The following is an 8,767-nucleotide window of genomic DNA, read 5'->3' as shown; positions in this document are numbered from 1 at the left end:
TCTCTTATAAAACAATTGAATCATTCCACAGAACAGGAGTTTACTTATTAATATCTAATATTCAACACTTTCATTTCATAATCTTCTGGAGCCTAATGCAATAAGTTATATGACATTATTATTTTCTTACCAGCTTAGTGTTTTCAGTGAACCGGGTTCCTCTTACTTCGATGGACTTTATTGACTGACGAAAGCCAAGAAACTTTATTTTTTTACCCATTTTCATTAATGAGATGATTAGAAGAGCGTTTCTGTAACTTTATAAGGTAAAAATTAGATGCTCCGGAAAAAATTTAACTCTGTGCATATTAATAAAATAATATCTCAGAAGTAAAATAATTAGAACGCGTTCATTGGTCATACATAAAATTATTTTGGTAGTTTCTTTGGATAATCACCTAGTCACTGGTAGAATATAAATACTGACTGCACTGGTAAATGTTTTTGCACAATTCCGGAAGTCAAATCAGTAAGTTATGTAATCTTTGTAAGGTCACCCGAGCAAGAAATTATATATTTTTTATTATTCTCGCCTTTATTAAGAATGATTATCATATGGTAATAATGATGCAAATCTATTTTGTTTGGTACGACAATAAGCATTGAAATTTAAATCATAGAGATAGTTCGGAAAATGCTAAAGTTCATGTATAAATGGTGTCAGAATTACCTTCTCATAGAGGCATTCTGCTTTTAATAAAATAGAAATAAAATATTTATCAAGTTTGAAAAAAATGATTAAATGTTTACAATATATAGCCTTTTTTCCACTATCCAAAATTTACGTCCCTGTAACTCTTTCTCTTCCATTCCATCGTGTATTCCCAATCAATTTCTCCTAATACTTTGCCTTTCATTAATTTTCTGACCACATGTAACCATGTGATCTTAGGTAGACCTTTCCTTTTTCTCTCAAGTGAAAACCATCCTAAATAATGTTCTTGGGTAATCTCTGCTCTGACATTCTTCTTATATGCTCATACCATTCTAATTATCTGTATTTTATAAAATATAATAAAGAATTTTTAACATCAATTTTTTGTCTAATTATCTCATTTCTGATTCTATCTAATTATCTCAAATAATCCATATTATAGTAATTATAATGTAGTATCATAATTTATTTGCTAAGTTTCAGATCTATATAGTATTTCGAACTTTGGATTTATAAATTTTAAAGTCATCTGCATAGCTCTGTCGGCTAAGGCGCTTGCCTACCGATCCGGAGTTACGTTCGGGCGCGGGTTCGATTCCCTCTTGGGCTGATTACCTGGTTAGGTTTTTTCCGAGGTTTTCCTCAACTGTAAGGCAAATGTCAGGTAATCTTTGGCGAATCCTCGGCCTCATCTCGCTAAATACCATCTCGCGATCACCAATCCGATCGACGCTAAATAACCTCGTAGTTGATACAGCGTCGTTAAATAACCAAGTAAAAAAAATAATAAATACATTTTAATATTGATGTTCTTTGTTACATTTTTATCTATGATATCCCATTAAAAGTTCTTATTGCTGTTCTTGCTTTTTGTATTCCGTTATTAATGTCAGTATTTTTTATTAAATTTAACGCTCAAATATGCATATACAGGATGAATACTAAATGCCGCCTTCGAAGACCGGGTCGGCCTCAGTAGCGCAGTTGGTATAGTGCTGGCCTTCTGTGCTCGAGGTTGCGGGTTCGTTCCCGGCCCAGGTCGATGGCATTTAAGTGTGCTTAAATGCGACAGGCTCATGTCAATATATTTACTGGTATGTAAACAACTTCTGCGAGAACAAAATTCTGGCATACGACGATGCTGATATAACCTGGGCAGTTGAAAGCGTCGTTAAATAAACCATAATTTTTTTCCATTGCAAAGTCTGCATTATTTCCAAAAGCATTTACTGTATGTCATTTTTAACCTCTGTGCTGGAATGAAATTTCTGATAAAAATGTCAAACTTCCTGGAGTACAAGATGATGAATAGATTGAATATCTTAAGCTTTTCCTTACTCATAGGTTTCCTTCAAGACAGAGACAAATCAACAGAACTTAGCCGAATGAACGCTGTGTGATGGTCTTCTTCGCTGTTTGTTTTTATATGAACTTGAATGCAATTTGCTTGCGAATGACTAGTGTTCATCCGAAGGACAAATGGTTTACTCCTCTCCAGTTTAATGTCACCAACTGTGAGCCAATTGATTTTATTTCCTCCAATGTCGATCTTCACAACTAATTTTCTCTTTTTGCAACTAATTTTCTCTTTTTGCGACGGCCTTCCATCACCTTAATTTATAAACCTTCAAGGTACACAGTTGTTGTAGGCCTCCTGTGTAACACATTACATCGGCACAAATTATGTATTTATAAGCATTTAAGAATGAGATAGATAAAAATAGTACATCAAACAAACCACACAAATACATAATTGTTTAGTCAACTGTCCGAAGACAGGTCTGAACCTCACAAGTGATACCAAGAAGGCACCACTTATGAGGCAACTAGGCCGGGAGATAATGGGGTATGTTGGCCAGTTCCTTTCCCCCTCCGTTGCATACATCGCCGACTAGCTACATATTACACTAGTCAGACTTCAGATGCATACAAACAATTGTTCTTCCTCTGATACATATCGTCAAGTGAGATGTAGACCTACTGCCTAATAATAGATGTACATATCAGCCAGAAACTCAATCAGAAGATAAAATACATATATGATATTTATTTGTCAGCCAACTTTACTATTTATAGTTATGGTGGACCTTCACATTTATGCTTTTCGATTCACCATCCCTTTAATACATACCACTCTTTTCTATCGATATATTAATTTGCCAAGTATTTCTTTATTACTTCCTATTCTTCTGTTTCAACTGAATTGCTATACTTCCTTCCCTATCTATCCTCTTCTATTCTCTCTCATATCTAGATTATCTGCCTTCCATTTCTTGCTTTCCAATTACATATTGCATACTTCTTTCCTTCACATTTTACATTATTTATTTATTTTATTGTCTATTCTCAAATCTACCTACTCTCAATCATTCCTTAGCAGCTATTTCCTCCTAAATTATTTGTCTATATCAGACCATTCCAAGTGGGCAGCCACCTTGATGCCCTGTGTCTACCTGGGTTCGTAGGAGCCGTTCCAAGCCTCGAAGAGAGACAGCGAGTAAGTGGGAAAGAGACGGAATACTGATCGCTGAGAGGGTTGCACGCTTGCAAGGGGTAGAGTAAGCCAGTGAGTTTATATAGATGGCATATTTTATGTCACATAGAAAGAATTCAGAAATTACAACAATTGGCCATTACACATAATATAACATAATAAAATAGTCCTTTTTTGTAGTTAGGAAGATAAATGACATTTCTTTGATTTCACCAACTTAGCTATATCAGGGAAAATTGTTTGAGCAGAATGGATGGGTAACAATGCTTCCAACGCAACATCGAACAAACATGACCTAATTTTACTCTTATTCAGGTTCATGACTGAGAATATATTGTGTTCGCAAAGGTATGTAGAGCCAAACATAACAATTGGCTTGCATGGCAATGCGTGGATAAGCGGAAACTCTTTTTGTTTGAAGTTCTTATAAAACGCAACGAGGCTGCCTGGAATATTGTAATATGATGAGTCCACTCCAAGAATGATGGATGTCACTTTCTTGTCGAAAATGAACTAAGACTCAATGCATAGCTTAAGACATGTAGAATGTACATAGAGAGTTATATGGCATTAACACTGATAGTCATTGTCCAGTAATGATCAGAAAATCACAGTTAAGCTTTGAGCGCTAAGCATTTCAAACTTTCAATTGCTTCTCCTGCAAAAGGTATTCCAAATGACATCCATCATTCTTGCAGTGGAATCTTCATATGTGTCTTTCAAAATTGTGTGACACTGAAGTCTTACCAATTCTCTTTGGAATTTGACTGGAGCCTGCTCAAAATTTACAGAAAAGGGCGTCATAAAAATGTTGACAAAGTTCCTACACGCGGCGACAGATTGTTGAAAGAGACATCTCTGACGTTGAAATCATGCACTCTTTTACAAACATTCCTTCCGTAAAAGTCCGGCTACTTTTGGCGATATTTAGGGCAACAATATAGCTTGCATAGACAGCTCTTTCGGAACTTCGCACAATGTGCTGCGAAAGAAAGGAAAAAATGAAATTTTAATGACTTTGTCATTATACAAAAAATACAAACATAGTTAAGCTAACAGAAAATTCTTTAACAGTTTAACAAACGTTTATATAATAATTCCCATACATTGTTTACAACTGTTCAAATTAAACTTACTATAACCTAATCATTAATTGATTTATATTGCCCTTAGAGTACTTAATTAGTTGAAATGATATTTACCTCGGCATAAAAAGACTGCATTTCGACCTTTAGTTTTGTTATTAATGCCTTCCTCACTTCGCCGACCTTTAGTTTCGTTATTAATGCCTTCCTCACTTCGCCGACCTTTAGTTTCGTTATTAGTGCCTTCCTCACTTCGCCGACCTTTAGTTTAGTTCTTTATGCTTTCCTCACTTCGCCGACTTTACCTTTAGTTTCGATATTAATGCCTTCCTCACTTCGCCGACTTTACCTTTAGTTTCGTTATTAATGCCTTCCTCACTTCGCCGACCTTTAATTTCGTTATTAATGCCTTCCTTCTCTTCGCCGATAATAGTGTGGGTATCAGAATGTTTAACTTCAAAGTGACGCTTAATGTTGTACGTTGTTGCCCTTACATTGATATTGGATATTGCATTATTGTCGTCAGATTAGACAAGATACAAGCCCTCCCAAGAGGGGTTAAATTCAGAACCGACTATCGACGCACTTCTCTTCAGTCATATTCAAAAGAGTTGAGCACAAACGATAGTAGACCATATGAATGAATGAATGAATGAATGAATGAATGAATGAATGAATGAATGAATGACTGATGGAACGCATAATCCAACAATGCCTGCAGAATATCATCAAACAGACGGGAAGAGTTGATGATTGCATGCATTCGTACACCACCACAGCCTCAGCGACAGAGAGGAGTGGGGGGTTCGCCCTGGCCAGACACAGGGCAGGTCAGGGCGCCCTAGCCTTCAAACGCTGTGTTGAAATGATCTGGTCTAAATTTCCATTTTCTCTATTTTACAACTATTTCCCTACTGTTCTATCCTTTATTTATTTACGTAGGCTATTTTTTCTTTTTCTCTTCACTTCACTCCTAAATTTCCTCTTTAATTACCTCTTTCCATATATTTATTTCTATAATACTCCAACAGTTATAGTATCCCTGATACTACTCCCAACCCACAACACTGAAAAACATGAAATATACATCAAACAAACCACACAAATACATAAACACACTTCGCTCATTGTCTTCATGAGTAACACTTGGTGATTCATTACGTTCCATAACTCTGTTAATGTGAAGCCTAGGCCTACTCATACTGGGACTGTCATTTCCATTTTTGATGGTTGCAGAAGTAACAAAGTTATGCATCATGTGTTACCTCTGATAACACTGATTGAAAACAGCACATTATATTATTTGAACGTATACATTACAGTGAAGCAATATATTATATCGAATTAGTAATGCCAAACTAACCTCATAATACTGTGCCGTCCTGTTTTTAATAATGTTTATGCCATCTGAAAATATTCCTATAGGCTTAATTAATTTCATTTTTGATTGTTGATCTTCGACGCCAGTTCTACAATGTACCTCGTGACATCCTTTCATACAAGTTTATAAATCTATAACACACGTTAATTACGTACAAAACAGCAATACGTTATCAGCTATCGCAATATATGTTTTCTTTAAATGAAACCAACCACGAAAGTTCACTTGGTTCTCTTTAAATAAAAGAAGAGAATGGTAATGAAATTTGGTTGTTGGTTCAAATGCTCACAGATGGAAGCACAGTCTAGATATCACCATAGCCTAGTATATACAGTCACGAAGCTTGAGTTGTGAGGGTACTAGGAACAATAGACTATTTCGCAGTATCGCAGTAGCGACCCTAGTGGTTAGCAACTATCTATGGATGCATATTCCCTACGTATTGAGCTTCGTGACTGTATATACTAGACTGTGATATCACTTTGTTTCATCTAATTAAATCATGGTTCGAGTTTCAAACGTTAGCAGATGGATATATCTAAACAATGTTAAAAATGGCGTTTGGTTTCTTTTATAAGTATAAAAGCTGTCCAATTAGTATTTATATGTTTCCGATAAACCGTATGTTCTAGGATACCGTCAGATTTTCTGTATATTTATATCGTCAACTAGTCGTCTTTGGTGGTCTAGTGGTTATCGTGCTTCTTACTAGTCCAATGTTCGCAGGTTAAATACCGGCTCATAGTGATTGCCTCCCAAGGGTAGTTATTTTCTTCGGTTGGATTGCTTTGAAAATTGGGAATCAAGTGTCTTAAAATACGTCATCTAGAAAAAAAAGAACAGTTTCAGAATTTGAATTACTTATAACTTTCTTTAAGATATTCTGGTATACATTTTATGGTTGAATTTAACAAAAAGGTGTTAATATTGATACTATATATTGTTCATTATATTACATGTTATCAGAGAGCTTTGAATTTTAGAAAAGACTTTACTTGAATTACTGAACCTCTTTTGCATCTATTACTAACCTAAACGATTCACGTGGTTGTCTGATAGCTGCTTTCGAAAGATAAAGTTCTGTGTATTGCAGATAATTTCTTATTGAATTTTCTTTATCTTTATTGCCTTAGTTGAGATTTAAATCTCGTAATCATATTTTTTAAGTTTGTTATCTTTAAGATAATGTTTATACTTAGAATTCTTTTAACACTTGGATAAACATTTCCTTTACCATTTTTCAAGATTAGAAACAGACCATTACTTGCTTTCAGTCATCTGATGATTCATTTATTTTTAGGATTCAATTAATAAAGCCATTTGTTGAAATACTTTCGATTACGGTTCTTCACAATCTCTTCTTATCTTTCCGAAGTAGTATGAGATGAATGTTGTTTCAAGTACGTACCTGAGTTAATTATTTTTTCGAAGACATATTGACTATGTATTTAGTTTATATGTTTTCTAGTAAAAAGTTTCCAATCTATTTATATTTGTGTTTTTCAGTAGGTATTATCCTAGATCATATATGCCCAGATTGCTCGGCCTTGTAGGCTTTGACGGTAACAACTTTTGTCAGGTTTACTATTCTGTCATCTACATAAGGAGTCGCGTCATAACTTCCATTTGAATTGCATTACCGACTGCACTGCCATCTCGTGTTCGTTTACTGCGGACGGATGGCGATCCTGGCAGTTGTTCTCTTCAAAGTGCTGCCGATTTTAACATGGGGATGAACAATCTGTTACATACCGGTATATGATGTAGGGTATTATTAAAGATTATTCCGGAGTAACTTGGCTCACTTAGCTTACACTATATCTCATCGAAGGGGAGGGAGTAATTTATTACGAGCACTTCGGTTTGTCTCCCTTTATACATCCAGCATTTCTCCATTTTTAATTAATGATCTTCTCACTGCCCTTGCCCTTGCCCTTGTGCTTGCCATTTAAAATAGTTGATAAGTAAAGAAGTATCTCCGAAGGCGTACGTTAAGAGATCTCTTGAAATAGTATTTTTACGATTTGTGCAGATAGACAGACAGACAGACAGACAGATGAATTTAATGTCATTCAACGATTTACAGCCATAGACAACGTCAGATATATATATATATATATATATATATATATATATATATATATATATATATATATAATTCATGGCTACTACAATATGAATAAATGTAAGAATAAAAAAAATAAATATACAATCACCAGATCATCACAAAAACAAGGTTAAAAGTTTTAAAAGAAATGATTTTAAAATCAGGTTAAAATGTACAGATTTGTCAATTACATGAAGTTCAAACAAATAGTATCTAAAACGTAATATTGCTAAAATCATTGACACTGTAGATTGGATTTGCCATCAATGTCCTTCTCACCATACTTCTGAAAGTAAAATATGACGTGTTTCTTATATGCAATGGCAAAGAGTTATAAAGTTTATAAGACATGGAAATAAAACTATTGCTTATAGTACTATATTTGTACTTGGTAAAATATATGTCAAGTGTGGAACGGGTAGAATAATTATGAATAGATGAACAAGTAGGAAGATAATGCACATTACGCTTAACATACAAAAGGCAATCGAGAATAAACATTGACAAATACGTAAGTATTCCTAATTGTACAAAAAGTGGTTTACAATGAGTTCTAGAAGAGACACCACAAATAATTCTCACTGCTCTCTTTTGGAGGATAAACAACTTAGAAACCGAAGTATGGTTACCCCACAAAAGCGTCCCGTAACTTAAGTGACTGTAAATATGGGCATAATAAACTGTAAGTAAAGAATTATGACATAATGTTTGTCTGAGGATTCGTAACATGAAAATTCCTTTATTAATTTTATTAACAAGATATTCTATGTGTGTACTCCAGCCCAGACCGGCTTCGAGGTGAATGCCTAGGAATTTAACTGAGGAAGACAAGTCAGTAATATTTCTGTTAAAAGAAAATTTAATATCTACAGTCTTATTAGAGTTGATGCTAAGTTTATTGGCATCACACCAGTCTTTTATCTTGAACGATGTGTTGTCAAGTTGTCTTTTCATCAAAACATCATTATCCTGAGAAATTCCAAGTGCCAAATCATCAGCAGACATGAAAGTGTCAAGGCAGTCATCCTCAATGCTGGCTGGGAGG

The 8,767-nt window shown here is 34.7% G+C and overlaps 1 long non-coding RNA gene across 1 annotated transcript; it reads right to left on the bottom strand.

Moving 5' to 3' along the window:
• Nucleotides 1-4,140: 4,140 nt before the first annotated feature.
• Nucleotides 4,141-7,649, bottom strand: LOC138701891 (uncharacterized). Its single transcript, XR_011332717.1, has 2 exons — nt 4,623-7,649; nt 4,141-4,456 (listed from the first exon to the last, which is right to left on the bottom strand). It is a non-coding gene; the product is annotated as an uncharacterized lncRNA (long non-coding RNA).
• Between the last annotated feature and the right edge of the window lie 1,118 nt (nt 7,650-8,767).

Source organism: Periplaneta americana, chromosome 1, assembly GCF_040183065.1.
Source record: "Periplaneta americana isolate PAMFEO1 chromosome 1, P.americana_PAMFEO1_priV1, whole genome shotgun sequence".
Lineage (NCBI taxonomy): Eukaryota > Metazoa > Arthropoda > Insecta > Blattodea > Blattidae > Periplaneta > Periplaneta americana.
This window is presented reverse-complemented; position numbering and strand designations above follow the sequence as displayed.